This window comes from Camponotus vicinus, unplaced genomic scaffold, assembly GCF_025532165.1.
Source record: "Camponotus vicinus isolate PSW18456_S1 unplaced genomic scaffold, iyCamVici1.0 SCAF_9, whole genome shotgun sequence".
NCBI lineage: Eukaryota > Metazoa > Arthropoda > Insecta > Hymenoptera > Formicidae > Camponotus > Camponotus vicinus.
Window position 1 is genome coordinate 7,183,875 of NW_028141981.1, and position 20,696 is coordinate 7,204,570.

General features: G+C 35.9%; 1 protein-coding gene across 4 annotated transcripts in view; it reads right to left on the reverse strand.

Annotated features, from left to right (window-relative positions):
* The window catches only part of Pgant2 (polypeptide N-acetylgalactosaminyltransferase 2), a 220,540-nt gene that overhangs the window by 72,859 nt on the left and 126,985 nt on the right, over nucleotides 1-20,696 (reverse strand). The window contains exon 3 of one of the 4 annotated variants that reach the window (XM_083109469.1): nucleotides 3,838-3,895. The exons of the other annotated variants lie outside the window; for them this stretch is intronic. The gene's annotated coding sequence lies outside the window, so the exon portion shown is untranslated. The remainder of the gene's footprint in view (nucleotides 1-3,837; nucleotides 3,896-20,696) is intronic. 4 annotated transcript variants of the gene reach the window in all.

The window sequence follows — 20,696 nt, forward strand, 5'->3', positions numbered from 1 at the left end:
TCTACACCGATGTTTTTCCTTCTCCCGACGAAAGGGTAGATTCTGCGCGCGATGCTGCGAGCAACGAATGCACCGGCAAAATTTTATGGTTGCACGAACGATGCTTATGATTCACGCCAGTCCGCGCGACTTAAAATCAGTCATTTAAGCAATGTTGTAAATTATTCATGACGTAAAAGCGCTCTGTTTAATTTACGACGAATCGACCGGCGAGACAAGGCGAAATTGTAAACGACAAATGCCGTGACAACTACGTGCCTTGCATCGAATATCGCGTATAATCTCCGTGTTTTGAATCCGATGATTAGAGCAGCTTAGTTACGTGGTAAAATTAAATTATCCCGGATTTTAATATATTGCCGGAATTAATATACTTGACGATGTTGACTCCAATTATATACTTTAAGAGATTTACGTTTTACTTATAAATCTTCTTATTCTTAAAAAGCGATAAGAATTTCGTATTAATATTTTTTTTCTAATATGATGCACACAGATATGGTAAAAAAATATATACATATAAAATTTTACATTCTTTTGAGAAATTATAATCTATACATTTTTATATTTTTATTAAGAAATAACTGCTCTATAAATATTCTGCAGTTTAGCGTTGTCAATTTAGCGTGAAAAATTATATTCAAACGATATCAACATTTTAATACGTATACTGTCATACAGACAGTGCATTTTATACACATATTGGCGAGAGAATTCTTACGATACGCCTACGACACAAAAGCGATTTCGATTTCCAGAAGTTCGAAGGCAAAGTCGCGGATATCGAGGAGCAAAAGGAAGAGAAATATTCCGATCGTCGATGGAGGTTGCGGGTGGTAGATCCGGAAGATAGAAAACGTTTACCCCACGGAATGTTCTGGAATAAATTCTCGCATTCCAACGTTGGCCGACGTGTTAGCCAGGGGGTCGAGAGGTGGTCGTCCAATCGAACGGACCGGCGCTCGCCATCCTCTGGCCTTTTACTCTCCCCCCAAAGTCGACCGATGCCGAAGGGTGGTTGCAATAAGGGATGACATTCTCTTACGTTTGGAACAAAGGATGGGCACGCCGCGCCGTCCAAATGTCAGGAAGTTCCATTATGCCGTGCAGCTTGTCCAGAAACCTCGTCTAGCGAGGCGGATAACGCGCGGTACCGGAATCGTGAGCGATTATGCAATCGCGCGTATCACGCTACGGAATTCAGAGAATTTTCATTTCAATATATGACTAAAATATTGGGTTTAAAGAAAAATAAATATTACATTATATACATAACATTTTGCTCAATCACCGAATTTCGTTTTTCGATTTAAATCCTGATGCGAGCTGCACATCCACGTATGTCCGCAACTATTCTTCATCGAGAGAGAGATATTGGGAAATTTATTGAATATTTATTTTGAATTAAATAATCAAGCGGAATTTCAAATATCGACGATATTTTATGAGGGAAAATGTTTTATAATTTATCATCCAATGAATATCTGGTATAGACAGCCGAAAGATTGTATCGCACCGAATTTTTTATTGTGTTTCAATAAACGGATTATAAAATCTTTATATCTCATTTTTATATCTTACATTATCATGTTTTCTTTCTTGTTCACTATATATCATTCTTTTAATTCAAAATTAAAAGAATGATATATTTCAAAATTAATTTTGAATTAAAAGAACGACTACTCTAAATTCTATGCTAAGTAAAAGCAATGTTAGCCTTTCAGGCGCGAATCGTACGTTGCAACTTGAAAAAAAAAAAAAAAAAAATCGCTGCAATATTTAAAATATATTCTCGACAGCCGCACTGATTGCGAGAAAATCTCAGGAGAAATTATGCGCGTAACGCGAAGATAAGTAAAAGTTGTTTTTAGCCGTGTCTGGACCGACCGAGACTTATGAGGATTCCGAGTAACGGTTGTTAATGATAGTCCAACGGAAAGTGTTCAATTAATCATTAATACTGCCGACGCGGCGGTAGTCGCCACGGCTATGGTTACTGGGGCCTCTGTTAAGTAATGACATAATTTGCAGCTGCATAAACAAGGCTTACTATGATTTAGATGCGCGCGGTTTTGCAAGCGAAATACGTGCGTTCTCGCTGCGTCCGCGAAAATGTATTGCGGCCCGCTGGGAAAGTATGGAAATTATATAATTTCACTGTAAATTGATTTGAATATTTTGGAAAACGTGTTTTTTATAGCGCACTATTTTTATCAATATTTATTAATCCATTTATTTTATTTGCGATTGTGTTTTATTTTATTACGATAATTTTTTATCGGAATAAAAATATTTTCCAATATTTTTGATTAATTTCGATTCTGAAGCACTCGTAAGACTTTTGAACAAATCTCTCATTGCTCTTTTAAATATCTTTTAAATATATTTTTAAAAATAGAAAAAAAGCAAATAATAAATTATTTATGTCTATTAGTATAATTTTTTTCTAATATACATATCTTTCTCGTAATATAAATATCATTATTATAAATAATATGCGAAAGATTATGTTGCAAGATGGATGTGAATTCAATCATCAGTCTGTGCGTGCTCCTTCATCATGTCATACTTTTCGTCCAAAGAAATCTCGTAAAAAGACTTTTCCATCCGCAAACATGTAGATCTGTTAGACGTATAAAAAATGGGGGAAGAGGGTTTGACTTACGGTCGGAAACCGCGCGGAACGCAACCGGGGTTGGCAAAAGCAAGGGATGGCAAAAAGAAAACAGAAAACACTCGTTCCTTCAAAACTCCCGTTTCCCCGCGAATTCGACAATCCGTTTCCGGACTCTAACGAGCGCCAATATTTGTATCCGTAAATCACGTTCCAATATTTGCCTTCGTGCTGGTAGCAACATTCGCCCTTTAGAGAATTTTTCGCATTTACTCCGCTTCCTTTCCTCTATAATAATTTCAGAAATGTCGATATGTTTATAGCCAAACTGTTATTTTACCTTCACATAATATTTTCGTATTTTCTTGCATCTATCTTTATTCTCGTAAAATGATTTTGTCAACTTTTTGTACACATGTCTTACACATACACACATCGTGCTAACTTCTTCTGTAAATTAATCTTTTATGTTTTTTTATTGTAACAAGATTTCGCTCAGATTAACTGAATTATCTTCTTTCCTCTTTCATCTTCGCTCCCTCTCAATCGTCGCACACTGTTTATAACCAATGGGCTATCTATTTATTTGAAGTCAAAATCATGTACCGTTCTATTCGTGTAAATAAAAAATCTAAGGAATTTTTCATGCAAAATGTTGAATAAAAAGAGGTTGTTCCCGTGAAACGGAAGCGAAAGAGACGGAGAAAGAGATAAAATTCCGTGTGATCAAAGACTCCGAGAACTCGACGAGAAGAAGGGAGAGAGAGAAAGGGAGAGGGATGGCATTATTAATTATTCTTGGCGTAGTTTGGACTTCGGAAGATGAAACAAGGGGGTCGTCTCTAGATTATCACCCCTCCTGTCGGAGAGAGTTCTATCCTACAATCTTCTTTTTGCCATTCTCGGGCTTAATTAACTTCGAATCGCGAGACTAAGGAATGAGAAAGCGAGAAGGGGACGGAGATGCGGGGTGGAGTTATGAAATTTCGATGACGCCGCATCTCTTGAGACGATTTCTCGAAATTCGAAGAACGGGGCGACTTCATCTATCACCACGAGATAGGTTTTAATGCTCGATTGAACGTAGAATGGCTGATTACATTAGGGATGGCAATTACAGATCGAAAGTTTTCGAGGACGCGCGCCTTATCTGCGAACCGATGAGAAGAGCGAGATTCGCTCTTTGTCCGCCTTGCCGCTATTGAAATCTTTTAATTACGTACTTAAGAGCGGCGATGATCGCGACGGCTAATCACGAACGTCTTCGATGATGTGCTTTACCTGGAACAGAAAAAAAATTGTTTTCTTTGATAGAAATTAATTTAAAATATTATATCCTTGAAAAAGGAAGACTTAAAAGAACATTTTATTCACACACAATTTAAAACGGCGCTTCGTTAAATTTTAAAAGCATCGAAAAATTGACAGCGTGTTTATTGAAAAATATTGTTAACAATATTGATGTTTATTATTGTGATGTTGTTCAACAAATAATTTGTTTCGGTTATTATTGGTGAATGGTTTATATCAAATTTTTTCTTTATTGAAAAATACCTATAACATACGTATAGAAACATAATTGCGTGTTACATTTGATTTAGCAGTTTTGCTTCGCACGTCAAGTTGCTGTAGAGCTTGTCGCAAAACCGAAAGTTCATTTGAAACTTGCACACGCTATGTGTGCTTATAATCTTGCATCAATCTCGAATAAAATACACATTTTTCGATTGTACGAATAAAGTTTTTATAAAGCAAGTTTATAACAATTGTTTTATCACATTTTAATGTTCAATTTTGTCGCGTAATGTGAAATTAATATCAATTTTTTATTATTAACTTTGCTTTCATGCTCATTAAGCAAATGTTTCTTTTCTGTGAAATTATTTACGACATAATAAAACATTAATGTATAAAAAGTAGTACACAAGAAGCAGTATCATTACTATGTATAATTAGAGTATAAATAAAATTTATGTGCGCAAGAGAAAAAACTTCTTTCTCATCAACCTACCTATTCTACGCTGTTGCGCAAAAAGGCATAAAGTATAAAGAATGCCAGCCCTCACAATTAATTATGAAAAATTGTGTCGTGAGAGTAATTATTTGCATTATTTGTAATTATTACGCATTATGTAATTATATATACAGTTATGTATACATCGGTATTTATTTTTTTGAATGAATTACACATCTGTTTGAAATTAAATTTCAATCTCACGTCAACGTGTCGCAAATTCTCTATTAATAGAAACGACATAATAAGCCGTATAAGGAAGTCGGATCAAAGGGAGGAGACAAACAAGAGGACGCGATTGAATACGGAACAAGCTCGAACTCAAGGCATCGCATCATATACATGTATAATCTGTCGTTTAATTAATTCTCGAGTATTCATCGCTTGAACCTTCTAATGAGCACTATGAAATAATTACTTCAAGGATATTAAAAAGAAGCACATTGCTTTCATGTTTGGCAATTCCATGAAACATATACATATAGTAAATATTACAGAAACTTTATGAAAAATATTTTTGATAGATATTAAATATATAATTAATTAAAATTGATTCTAATTTGTGTGCATATAAATTCTTAACATTAGAAATAATTTGTAAGTTAATTTATGATAATATATGCAAATAAATAAGTAACTAATTAGTACAAATATATACACGAATATAATTAATGATACGATTATACTAATAGATTAATATGCATGTCTAAGCGTACACTTATGAATTTTAATCAATAGTTCTTAATTATCATTATCTCTTTGCGATATATTCACGGCACAGTGATTTCAATTTTTCGAATGATAATGAGAGGATCTGAAATCTCGCAGTACTCTCTCGTCTCATAATCCAAATCAAAGCGCGGAGCTTGTGACGATGAGTAAGAAAAAAGAATGGGAGAATGAGCAAGAATAATATCCGACTAGTGCAATCAATATCTGCGTTCTACATTCGCAAAGGGCGGTTAATTCGAAAATGGTAGATCGGGATAGCTTTGAAGTCTTAACGAATCGAGAAGATTTTCACGAGCCATCGAAGTCGAGTTAATCTGTCTTTGCGAGGAACAGACTGCGATCCGGGAAAGAGAGATTGAAAGGGGTACATAATGCTTTGAGTGTAACCGGATGGCATGCCGATTCTTAAAGGCACTTCCGGTCTCTTTAAATCCGTATTCATCTTTCATTGCAAGAAATCCCAAGAAAGTACCGACTACGCGCGCACCTTTCTTTACGAAGAGCGAATAGCTTCGTAAGCGTTTTCTCTTTCGCGATGTGTATCGTCGTCACGATGTCCGCTCGACGTTTCCTCTATTGGTCGCGTAAAATATCGTGATGCGACACAGCTCGATAGTGCATCACCATTCGTGAGATTGATGTTCCGTAGAAATCGAGTCTCGCGCAAAGCAAGAGTCATTCTCTAATAAATACAACCGACAACTTTTGTCTCGAGTTTCATTTCATTTATGCTGATTCGGATTCAAAAGTGTGGCTCTTGAGCGTTAATTATATAAATTGAAGCTACCGTATACAGTTCCACAAACAGTAAATGTTGAATGTAATCAATTTGGCAAAAAGCGCGATATGTATGTTATCTGAGCAAATTTTCATACACATATCGTCGTTTAAAATAACTTTATAAATAAGAAAAGTAATATTAAACATTAAAACATAAGAGAAATAATGTTCTGTATCAAAAATTATATTATTATTATATATATATTAAATTATATATATATTAAAATTATACATATGCAACTCGCGTGCATATTTTTCTAAAGTTATTTTTTATTATTTAATTATTATATAATATCTATAAGAAAGAAGAAACAATCGATGTTTATTGTCAAATTTTTTCATATAAAAATTATTACGACAATCGTTTTATTCTTTTACGGCGCAGACATCTCTGAGATTTCGGTAACACGTTTCACTTGACGTTTTCAGATTACTATAAACGTTGCTGCCGCTCTTTGCTCATTCTCTCCATTTAGTTAATTTAATCGTTCTCACAGAAGATTCCGGGCTATTCTCACGTAATAACTTAGTTCTCGCGGAAACGGCCGTTCCAAAAAGAAATACGATGTCAGTCGTGAGAAACGTCTTCCCATTTTACGAGCGGCCAACCTTCGGGAAACCGATTCGGGAGACCTCTGACTGCGCCTCTTAGACCCCGATAACGTATTTGGTCATCGTGTTCAAGTTGCCACGACACATCGCCACAAGCATTTTCAATAGAAAAAAAAGAGAGAGCAGAAAAATCTATTTTCTATGCGATGCGAAATGCACTGCAGTGTTTCAGCAACTATCTTGAAACAGCGAATGGTTGGGAATTCAATATTTTCAACTTTGACAAGATTTTCAAGACTTGTGTCTATATGTCTTGAAAACCCAACCGAAGACAACATCAAAAGTCAGAGTATTTTGTAAGCTTCTTCAATTTTAACTTCAAACTGGAAAAACTATCTCCACATGGCTTTCACATCCGGTCTTTAGTTACCGATGTTCTATATCGTGACTCGCATCCGCCTTTTGAGAACTGAAGCGTATTGTTGTTGACTTAAGACAAAGTCGAGATAAGCCAGATTAATTCCAGACAATGCTTCGAAGAATCTCATCTCGTAAGAGTTCGACAGATCGTCGAGAATTACGTTTATTCACTTGCAAGTTTCGGGTGATGAAATGAATATTATGTAATTGTAAAATATGTCACGTAATTGCATAGATAAAAAATGAATAATTTTATTAAGTGGCAATTCGGATAAAATTAACTTGTGTAGCAGTTGAATCAAATTTTTCAAGCTAATTATTGCTTACACATAGATTTTAATTTAATCTCAGCTATTTTATAATTGACCCTAAATTAGTTAAGAATGTACCATTAAAATTAACTTTCTTCCATCATCTTTTCACTAAGGTAAAGACATAGGCTATCTACAAAGACCGTCACTATTTGATCTTAAAGTACCAGCTGCTCGAGTAAAGTCAAACTGAGCTTAGACCGCCTTGCGGGTGGCAAACTTCAGCAAGAGAGAACTTCCACTTAGTAAGCATGCTAAAAGAACCTCGTCACGAACGCCGAAGTTTTTCTTCCAAAGTGGAAGCCAAAATGTCGGAAAATTCCTCGGCTACTGTTTTACGACAAGTATGATTTTTTCTGAGCATTAATGTTTTTCCCTAAATCTCCTTAAAATTTTCAAGACATTTTTATTCTAAAACTTTATTAATATTTTAAATCGAATGTTAACATTTTATAATTTTTCTTTCTTACAGCATTCTTTAAAATTGACAATGATATTTGTAAATATTTGTTGCGAATTTTTAACTGTTTATTGTAAAAATTATACAAATATAATAATGAGATACATGAGATGTAATAGAGCGCATTTAATTTTAAAAATAATTTTTTTCTCGGAAAATTAAAAGTCTGAGATATATTATTACTATGAAGCGTTGAGCAAAAGCGAAGAAAAAATTGAGACGCCTGTTACAACTCTGTTCCTACTTTTTATTTTGACTAGAGGGATTCTCGGTTTATCTGTGTAACCTAATTAACGGAGACGGCAACGAGCGTCTCTCTCGGAATTAAAACTTCGGAAAAGATACTTTCGCGGATATATCGTAATCTTTGTCAACGGTAGGGACTCCGTTTAATAGAATACTTTAATTCTTTAGCTTTCAAATTGCATTTAGCTGGCCATTTACAGATAAAATTTGTAATTTTAATTCCATTAAAATATTAAAGTGTATATAAAATTATAATAAAAATAAAACTATCTTAAAAATATCATATAATATGAAAAATATCATACTTTATAAAGAAAATTTAGAAGATAAATTAATTAGAGACAAAACACCGAATAAGTAATATATTATAGCGGCATTCGTATTCAATTCGTATTCACGTTCGCGAAAACAGCGTGAAAAAAAATTGGATGAGAATTGTGGGATTTATCGGAAGTTAATTTACTCCCTCGACTCCCATCCTACTTTCGTGGATAATTACTTGAACGCGCGCCATTTACAGAGTGAAAGTGTGCGGGAAAAACGTCCCTGTTTCTTGCGGTCGACGCATCCCTCTTTTTGCCTCGGTTGCATTGCGGATATAAAGCCACCCCTTTAATCTTTGCCGTCGCGCAGAGGTATATGTTCTCCGTAAGACGTTTATTACCAGAAATGTGTGACGCGCGCTTTCTAAGAGCTCGTAATTCCCTTGTCGGAGATCTGTAATACGCTTACGTACGCGTAAGTTTGCGTCACAAATTTCACCGTGATAAGTCGGTGGCCGTTTACGCAAAAGATCCCGAAGGAGGAAGCCAGGAACTCTTTGTCCGCAGCTGCGACAGAATTTCAAAGTTTTACGAAAGTGCAGAAAGTAGCAGACACAAAAAGGGGGACGAATGGATGAATACTAAAAAGAGGATTGCGCTTTTGGGTGGCTTCGAAGGCGGCAATATCGGCCCTTATGTTTTTGATATTCTTATCACGCCAAGTTGAGAAAGAGAGAGAGAGAGAGAGAGGGGCAAGCTATATTGGAAAACTGGTGCAATTTTTTCAGTTACGAAAAAAAATCCTATAGGATTCTATTCTATGTGATTGAGTTTATCTAACATACGTAATATCGAAATGATCAGTATCATGACACATTGTTTCATTCTCTCTTCCTGTTTACATAATTTGCGATACGCTGTTCATATCGCAAATTCATATCGCCCCAATAGATATAATAGATAGATTATATATTGTTTATATATTTGCACGTGGGTATCAGTAATTGATTTTTGATATGTAATTAATGATTAAGAGCGATCTATACATATGATAGCGTAATTTTATGCATAATTCGAGGGTATAATTAATGCAGAAAGCGCGATGTGTGATTAGAGGAACACACGTCCCCGGTAGTAAAATTTCAGGCACACAGATGCATACTTGCGGCTTAGTTTAATCATGCATGGTAGTTGCGTTATAAAAACAATATCATACGACGCGCGGGGCCACAATTGCAAAAGTACGGTATCATATACATGCACAGCGCTACAAGCTCGTTAAAAAACAAACTTTATACGAGAAGTTTTATTCGGCATACTAGCAACAGCAAAACTATTGTAAAAAAGTTATATTGTAAATTTTTTATGGGCTAAATCTAAAAAATTCTTTTCTTGAAAGGAGGAGAGAATTTTTTTTTTAATTAATCTAATTTTTCCACGAGTTACCCAATTACCTCGCATACTTCAGAAATCCCTTTATCGCAAAAGAATTAATTGAAGAATCTTATTTCTTGCGAGACGTTCGCGATCGATATTTACGAAGATTGGCACGGCAATGCCTCTTAGAAGAATTTTTTCCAGGTATTCACAATGTAATTGTGCAATTAATTTCCGTATAAAATATTTGCAATATCGGAGGAACGTGATTACCGTAAGTCTCCCGTTACGTTTGGAGAATTCGAAAAATTTGGAACGTTTGCCTTTTTTAAATTTCCAGCCACGAATCATGCGCTGAGCGAAGAGATGGTCTCAAGGATTAACGAGACAGGCGGAGGATCTCGAGGAAAATTTTATCACATGCCGAGGTTATAATACGTCTCACTTCGTTGAACGCGTGATGTTCTCGTGCCAGACACAGTGCCAGTCGCTTGTTAAATACTTACTTAAGATCTATCAGTTTAATTAATATTTATGAAGCTGGAGATATACAAGTGTATGTTGCTGAAACCAGAGAGTGCTCTGAGATATTACGTAATAAATACTAGAGTTGCTATATAGATAATATCGCGATGTGGTATGCAAATATTGATGTAATATATTCGCCAGATTAAAAGACAAAGTAAACTTTATCGAGCTGCCATATATAAAGCTAGCGGAATATATCCTGGAGCGCTAAATTTGATAGCGCGGGGATATAATTTAATAACACAAAGTGAGAGGGTGAGAGAGAAGCTAGTGCGCGCTCTCCCTTGCGACCGATTTACCTCGCGTTCGCGTTACAGATCGACGCGCATCGTCGAACGGCGCGATTCCTGCGGGATGCTGTCGCAGAATAGTAACGGCGAACGAGTCAAAATTTTTCACGGTCAACGGACGCCTTTTATCGGCAAGTGCGGCAAATGGCACGCTAACGACCACTGGTAGAATCGAACCGGGGATGCGGACAGCTTTGTCATTTAACGGGGAATGGGAAGGTGAGTTTCGGGAACGACCCGGCGCAACGCGCAGAGTAATCTATTGTTCCTAGATAAGCAGAGACAATGCTGCCTGCAGGAAGCCTGCATAGCGCCTCAATTTTCGGAAATTCGACTAGAGTGACAAAAAGATGCACGAATGAATTGTTTGCGAATTTTGTCTCTTTTGCGAAAAGCTCGATCAAACATCTTTTTTCAACGTAGAGTAAATGTGTATTAGATCGCAAATTGCATATTAATAGAGTGAATTTTAAAATACTAGAGATATTATATTCTCCTTGACTTGGTCTGATCATAAACTTGCTTTATCTACTTATCTCTTCAAATAAAATAAGGTTTTAAATTTCTAATTTAATATTTTATTCTATTTTTCCGAATATATTATATTTCTATACTATATTACATACTATATTATTTACTATATTATATGTCAAACTTATTTTTTATTATACGTAAATTAAAAAATTGTATATTTGCAAACGAAACTAGATCAATTTTAATTTTCATCAATAAGGCATTTTTCCTGATATATATTATTTTGTCATTTCTCGAATATATAAATCTTGGAAGTTGTAGAATTTTTTCAAGAATTATTAGAGGCACTATTGTGCACAAGCGAGCGAAGAGACTACATTTTTCAACAAGGGCGAATTCGAATACAACAGAAAGCAAAGAGCTCTGTAAAAGAAAAGAGATTGGATGGAGAGTTGAACGTGATAACAACGTCCCTTTTATTCGTCAGAACGGTTTCGTGCAAAAGCTGCAATATCCGGATAATTCACGGGATGTACGTAGCCAGTTGAAGCGCGGGAAACTATGGGAAAAACGGCGGCAAGGGTCGAAGGTTCGCGCGGATACGCGTGTTCTCTCCCTGCGAAGGCAGACACAAATATGCGGTCGAAATAGAGGGGTTGCGATTCGGGATAGCGTGAGCAAGGGATGGGGAGAGAGAGGGGGACAATCGACCGACTTTGGCGTAGGCATCGCGGAATTTCAATGGACACGTTGGCCCAGAAAACCGATTGCAGTCTATCTCCCCCATTTCGCATTTTCTTTTTTCTCTCTCTCTCTCTCTCTCTCTCTCTCTTTATCTCTCTGTTTCGAAAATCCAGAAGAGTAGGCTTTTTAGGTTGTCAGCAACACAAACACGTTGTTGCAGCTTGAATCGGTTCTCCACGAAACGAATTTACAGCTTCGATAATGACATGGTTGTAGATAAAGGGTATCATGATTCGCGAGGACAAAATTGCGTTTTTTGTAGTTTTAGAGTAAATGCGGTTTTTTTACACACGCACAAAAATAAAAAGACAACGCCTTGTTGGGAAAGAGCCGATAATTTCCATAACAATTGATCGCATATCATTATTCATCACCGTAAAGACATCAAGCTAATTATCCAGCCAGCCAAGCTAGTTGATAATCATCTCGCCTGTCGGTTCTCACTCTATTGAGACGTCACTACACGCATCGGCGTCACTTACGATCACTGTATGTCGTTGCATTATCATCTAGACACTTCTGCGTATGCCTGCGACAGGATAAGAGAGAATTCGTGTCCCTATGTGCTCGATCACTCAAAATGATGCGGGTCGTTTCGTCAAACTGTCACTTTCCTACGTACATATGGTACATCTAATACGGTACACGTAGGCGTGTTTGCGACGTGTCAACGACTTATCTGCTTACTGACATCGTCAAGTGGCTCTGACAAACATGCGCGCCCAGTCCGATGCACGGAAATTTACTTGGCACCTCGAAGATTTGCGAAGCAAAGGTCGCCGGAGGTGAAGTCCCCTGCATATATCCGTTTTCAACGCCGCGTGAACGGAATTTCTCGGCGAGCATATTATTACGCAAATAACGTACAAAATATGCAAATATTTATATATATATTTGGGAACGGAAAATATTATATTCGATATTTGAAAAAAAGATTATATCTAAAAATAATAAAAAATAATAGAAAATATTAAATATGATGAACGAAAATTTTTCACATGCATAGCTTCAAATTTTTATATTTTTCATTAACAGTAGTTTTGCATTTAATTATTTGTAGGATTACTTTTATCAAATATAATAGAAAATTGATTTTAAAATGTTAATTACCTTGTATGATATTATTAATTGCTCAATTCATAGCCTAATGAGCGCAATTCAATAATGCATACGGTGAAATCTGTACTAATAAGCGTGGAACGTATTTCACACAACAATCAACGTAGTCATGTTTCTTCATCGAGGCGATTGCAGCCTAATTAGTCTTGCTTCTTTGCTCGTCCCTTATTAATGAGCTGGTACTTTTGTTTCGATAATATTCGACGTTACAAATTTTACTGGAAAATTTCGCAAACAAGGAATCGCAGAATTATTTTTTATAAAATGATTCGCACGGAATGTTTCGTAAGTAGAAAATTTATAAAACGCAGAATACAATTCTTGTCGCTTCAACGTTCTATTGACGGCTGAAAATGGAATAATCGTATGTAGTTCTGAATTGCTGATAATGTCCGTCAAGAGTGGCGGGTTACCGTTATGATGCATCGCGATGACATGCTTTCCTATCTCCGAAATTGATAGCGATGACTGTCAATTGAGACAAACCTTTACCTCCTAAATCGAGTACGATAGTCGAGTACGAGGTGCCATCAGTCAACATTGACAATGGACATAATCGGAGCATGGAGAGCGACTCTCGTCTGCCAGATCGTAAATCCGAACACAAGCAGGCTAATATTAATATGCGTCAATCAGACAGCATAATATCTACCGATAATAAAATCAAAAATCTAAATCAAAAACCGTATTTTTTTTAAATATCAAAATCAATCTCCAGTCGACACTTCCTTCGAACACATTTAATAAATCCTATAAAAACAACCTTTTTTATACAAAAAAATTACGTAGGTAACCAATCCTGATCGCAACCACAAAGACAGTAAATAACTTAATCGTTAACACTACTATTTGTCAAACATAACAGCGGGAAACTATTAAAACAAGCTGTGACCGCATAGAATGAAACGGTCCGGTAAAACCGAGTGTGAAGACCGCAGACTATGGTGGACAGCTGTAAAAATTGGTCGGTTACCGCAGGCTGACCCGAGACGTTACTGCCTGTCAAAACTGACCGCGACCGCAGGCGGTGAAAGACGTTACAATTTGTCAAAGATGATCGTGACCGCGAATGGCGCGCGGGACACCACCATTCGTCAAAACCGACTGTTGCCGCCCAGGCGATAAAATATATTACTATAGCGGAGCATTATCTTCATCGAGGTGCCCTTTAATACTATGATGCAATTTTACGGATTATTGAATTGCAATTTACTCTTTTAATCATCCTAAAGATGATTAAGAGATTAGATGAAAAGATGTATAACTTTCATTTCTTGTGCGAATTTAGATGCGTACGCGATTACATTTACTCATATCTTTCCATTTGAATAAGATTGATGATCGTTCAGAATTGATGAGATTCAATAAAAGTTTTTACAAATGACTCACCGAATCATATTTACTCTCTGTTATAGGAGTTATAGGGAATATTAATGATCACTGGAAAATATATTTTGTGACTTTAACAACATCGCAAACTCCAACTGGAATGATAAATCGTTGCAAGTAGGATTATTAATTTTTGACGGTGTTATTAACTCTCGCAGTTATGAAACTTTTATATCGTTCTTGTTTTTCCACACAAATATATTTTACGAAGAGTATACTTAGTTTGTTATATCGTCGATTGAATGCAAATGTATTGTTAAAAAAATAGAACGTGGTCGCACATTGTTTACAAAGCGAGCGGTCTGTACGCTTTAAATTAGAATCGCATGCACAGTCGGGCACACTCGGCAAATTAAATCGTTTTTTTCCACAAGGAGTAATTTCAGCGATTGCCAAAACGTTCTTTTTCTTCCTCGAACCGACGTGGAATCGACGCGATGGTCGTTTTTAATGATGAAGTGGTGGCGTGAATGCGGCATTGTGCATCTCGGGCGTAAAAGAGAAGGGAAGCTAAAAAGAACGAGCTATGTTAACGGGATAAAGGCTGAGCGAGCAGAATGGGGGAGTAAAAGACGAAAGGATGCAAAAGCTACGGCGGGGTGTAGATGGGCAATGCCAGGATATTTCACGGAAGAAGAGTAACTTTGTTAAAACACTAGCCGACACTACTCTACACTCGCCTTTATTAACGCCCACACAGCTCTTTCAAAGCTGACAAAAGTGCAAACTTGAGATGGATTCTAGGACTAAGATCCGATTATGTTGATCGAATCATATGTATATTATTTAAAGACAATCGAAGTTCTTCTATTTTTGTTCAGCTCGTAATATGTAACAAATTACGTTTTATTACCTTTTGAAAGTTTTTTTATCATTCACATGATTAAGAAATACAAAAAAATGAAAAATTTATATCCTTTACTTTTTGAAATTTTAATTTTTTCTAATAAAATTGAGGATACTTCTCATTTTTAATACTAAAGAAATATATTATATAAACTGCTTCTGTCTCTCTTCATTTATGTCATTGATGTTGCATAATTTCACTAGACTTATCACTTTATTTATATATTTGATTCTTTCATAGTAATTTGCAAGTTTTGCTCGAAATTTTTGCCGAAAACAAGTATGTATCGATAACATACGATTGCGAGTTATCTGACAAACATTTCGTGAAACATTTTGGAGATGTATCGGAGTGAACCACGACAATCCATCAATGTCCAAGGCAAAAGATAAAGTGAAACCAGTTTCCTAGATACGTACATTTATCAAAAATGCCCCAACGCCTGCTGTGAAAATATTTTGCTATTAATATTAATGCACTTTACTCTTACCGCAAAATCTATAACGTATGCGAATTTCGAAAAGAGAAGGACATTAGACACAAAAAAACACAATCCCTCTCTATCGATTTATTTTGCTGTCAGATTAGATATGAAATAAGTTATTTAAAAAAAAGAACATTAAAGACTAAAGATTATAAAAAAATGCAAGAATAGATACAATATAGGATATACTGATAATGAATAATTCAAAGATCATTATATCCTTAAAAATTATATCCTCGTAAAATATGATCTAGATGTGAAATTGAAATCCGGATAAAAAGCAATAAAACATAATTCTTTGTTACATAAATATTAATCCGTAAAGATCATAAATTTCAGAGAAATATAAATCCTTCTGAGCGGAACCGAACACGCTCTTCGTAAAAAGATCGCGTATTACTAAACAAAACGTGTGTATAAATTATAGATTTTTCACTCGATAGCGTAGCAAGCATCCGGCATGAAAATTCCGAGTCTAATTAATTACACTCCAATTTACATAATAACACGCTCGTGGAGACGTTTACATCATTCTCTTACGTTACATTTATCGTATTGTAGTTGGAAGAAATATATAATATAGAATAATATTGGTGCATAAATTTCATATAGAATAAGAATAATTAAAATAAGGAATAAATCTTCCTTCCGTCAAAGCAGAGTAAAGACAAAAAATATCCGTTTTTTCTCGCGCAATTTGAAAATATTTTACAAACTGTATCCCTTCGAATAATAACGGTGCAAAATAAAATTTCATTTGTCGTTATTTTATATTTCAACAAACCATGTTCGAATTTTGTGCGAAACGAATGATAGAATCGGAAGAATCTGTGAAATAAATATTGCATTGCGGTTAAACACGATAAGTTAATTTTGCGACAAATATTAAATGACGATATTTTTGCGCAAAGTGGTGCGCAGCGCGAATCAAATGTATATTTGACCGTACTTTTGTATATGTGTATATATGTGCATCACCATGTATAATTCAAAATAAATTTAATATGTCGCTATTTAATTATCCGATTACAGTAATGACTGTCCCCATCCTACATTTTCATTATTCACGATCGTATAATTCGCGGATCTTCAAAGTAAAATTCTTCAAATTATTTCTGCAGCTTTTTCTTCCTTGCCCAATTTTATTTAAATGTAAAGAGAAGAAATTTTCGAACATAGGCATATCTGAAGCAATTATAAAAATATAAAAAATAGAATACATGTGTGTGAATTATAAAACGTCAGCAAGCTTGATAATACGAGATCGAAAATTTCAGTTGCACCGTTGTAATTATTATAATGCTAATTCGTGTCGCGGCATGTTTCCGAGGAATTTTCAGAATTTGGAAATGTCATCGACGAGGGATGAGGTGTCGAGCGAGGGGGGAGGGGGAGGGGGCGGGGGCAGGGAGACGGAGAGAGGATAGGGACGCGGGGAACGTGTCAGTCCGTGGAGCTCGGCAGGAATTCTGTTAATTGAACGCCTGGCGGATCCCAGACACGATTGCGAGCGGTCGCATTCGACGCTCGGATAACTGCCGGATCTAACTTTAATCAAATTACATCCGTGACTCGCTGTTTTCGCTATGCTAGAACCGCCACCGATCGCAGCTTTACCTCTCTCTGTCTCTCTCGCTCTTTTTCTCCTCCCCCCTCTCTCTCTGCCTGCGACTGGTGAGTTGCAATGAGCGCGGATGACGGAGAGATAGAGAGAACGAGGTTCTTTTAATTAAAAATTCACTTCCAACAAGCTCCCTCGTCGGTAAATCGTTCGTTCATCCCCACTGATTTGGCCAATTCGATCGATTTTACGCCGCTGTGCGATAATGAATATTAAAGATTTGTTGCATTTGTAGCACTAAAATTATATATCGATAATATTTGCTTTTCAATGTTGTCTTTTGTTTTGTAAAATCAGGGCGTATCCGTTTTTATCTAGGAAGCGCCAGGAAATGCAGGCTTCATTGAATATTATTATTCTCGCTGCTACAAATAAATAAATCCTTTGGTTTCCAAAAAAGTTTCAGTTTTATTCGCTATATTCCGTGTTAAAAATTCATTTCTATCTGTTCGTTTTGATTTAATCTCGTATAAATGTTTCGCACTCCGAAAGAATACTTTTAATAATGCAAATAACCACTACGAACTTATCTTCTTAAGTGATTGTAAAATCACTAGACACACTTAAAATCTGCTTTGCCTATGCTTAAGGCACCGACGAAAAGGAAAAGCAAAGATAAAGAAGCAGCTTTATGCAAAAGAGAGTCAAATTTTAGGAGACGCTCGCTAAAACAGAGATCTTATTGAAGAGTCTCGTAAGGAGAGTGTCTCCCGGGGATCTTGGGTAACGTGACGCTATTCCGATTACACGTCGTCGAGGTGTCCTTTGTCAAAGGGACAAATTGCGGGATAAAGTCAACTCCCCCGCCGACTTTTAGAACGTGTCAATGACGGGGACGAGCGTGAATCAGCATTCGTGTTTTTTATCCCGATTGGAATACGCGCGGTACGTATTTCGCTCGCGAAAAACACGCCCCGGAACAATCGACATTGCAACTCTGCCAGTTTGTACCGCGGCCACAATTTATGAAGTCGGACTAATCCACGGGAGCAGCTTTTCCCGGCATTAATAACGCGGCCGCGATTTTTCTCTGCCCACAATAGCCTCGTTCAGCCATTGTCCACACCTCTCCAATAACGAATATTCATCGACGCTTCCATTTGCGATCTATTCATGCAAAATATTTCTTTTGTTCCAGCTCTAGCTCGTAATGATTGCATAATGAACGAATAGAGATAATAGAAAGACCAATATTTTTCTACCAACATTATATAGTATCGATGTTAATTCGAGTTCAAATGCATTGATTATCTAAAAGAATTATGCTAATCATGATAATTACAATAAGTAAGGCGTAGGTAGAATCTTCGCGTTGGATAAATAAACTTCACACACGTATCTATCGAATCCCTCATTCAAGTCGAATGCAATTCGCATCTTACGTACCAATTGCATCTTAATCACGACGATGACCGAACGAAGGTACATGCGATGAAAAGGCAAATGGGTTAATTACAATTAGCTACGTTCCGTGGTTTAGTACGTGGTGGAATGATAGAAGCTGAAGGAAGGATGAGATGGTAACTTCGTTAATTGCATTCCACCTAATTGACAGAAGCCAAAGTGAGTGAATGGGGATGAGAAACACGTGGGGAAGAGAAAGCGAGACGGTGGTCCCTAACTTATCGTATTAACAACGGATCGAAACAATGTCGTTGTATCGATCATTGTCTGTCTTAATGATTGCCATACAATGACTATGGATCGCAATAATCGCGCGCTTCCAACATCGAAATATCATCATGTTTCTGATGCATTTTGAAGCTGTTACGAGAAAATTGCATAGTTTCTAACGATGATGTAAAAAAGAATAGGAATACTAATCTTAGTTGCAATTTGCAATTTAGATTAAATGTATATCGCATTAACATATTCGCATTAACATGGAAGATCATACATATGCACATACATATGCACATATACATATACACACACAAACTGTGTGCACGTATAATCAAAAGAAAACACTATTTTCTACGAGTACACCTACAATATTGTTTATACAGTTTGAAACAATATTTACAAAGAGGCGCACGCATAATTTCAACATTAACATAATGCGGCTTGATATCTTCAATTTTCTTGAATTTTACACACACACATACAATCTAAAATAAAAAGATAAAATTTAAATAAAATATATAAAATAATATATAATGTAGAATATTATGTTGTATTATATATATATATATATATATATATATATATATATATATTGTAATATTATTTTAATTTATACCTTCCTAATAAATTAATAGAGAATAAAAAACATACTTAGGACTTAGATTAATAAAAATCTCTTTTGATTGTACTTTTATAAAAAAATTAAATTAATAAACCTTTCTATTATATAATCAATACGAGTACATTATAAATTCGAAATTTATCATTATGATTAGTCGGAAATGATTCAATAGCGTTCCCGAAATGACCACCTCAGCAAATAATAATAACAATAATTATGCATACTTTAGGCTCAGCGGCAAACATTTATCGATAACTAATGATCAACCCCGTATTTACCGTTTCCCATTTTGGTATGTACATCTGGGCAACCACGAAACGCACGGCTATCTCGCACATCCTCACAACAGGGTGGGGCCGAATCGATTCGAAACATTGTTTAGATAGTTTGGTGCGTTTGCCAGGGTGACAAGTCTCGCGCCTCGACGAATAGTTTAGTACTTGCAGCAGTTATATGTTCGTTATGTCATTAGGCATTTTCAATCGTCGAAAACCAAGAAGCAAATGCGAGTTATTTCGAAACAATGTTCGATGTGATAGGCCTTTCGCGCGAATACTTGGATTACTTTTCATCAATAAAGTCACATGTGTATATAATTAGTAATCTACAGTAAAAAATAAATCTGTATTTCTTGTGTGTGTTTCATCGTTAAGCTTTGTGTCTCGTTTGTAATTTTGTATAAATAATTGAATCGAATCGAGATATTATTCTGCAATTATTTAAAACTTTGAGAAAGAGATGATATAATATAATATTAATGAGATATCGCACGTACTATACATATACAAAATACTTCATTTATTATCACGCAACTTAAGCCAGATTACCTTGAACTTTCATCAGCGTCATCATCTGTCATGAGATACATGGGAGTTTAACCTTTTTTGAAAGCACTCTCCCCACGTCCAGGGGAAATAACTTGTGGTGTATAGCTCTATTCTTATTATGTAAACCTGAATCGCCCGCGCATGATAAAATGTTGCTTTCTACGAAAGTATGTGAGATGACATTCTCGTGAACGTAAATTGTGTCACGTGCCACGGTACTCGCGCAACGGACACAATTCTTATTCATTTACGTCTTTTCCACTACCATTAAGGAAGCAATATTGCAAATCAGAACCGGTATTAAAAAGAACAAGTGCGAAGAAATATATATCATATCTTGTGTCTGTGCGGCTTTCAAA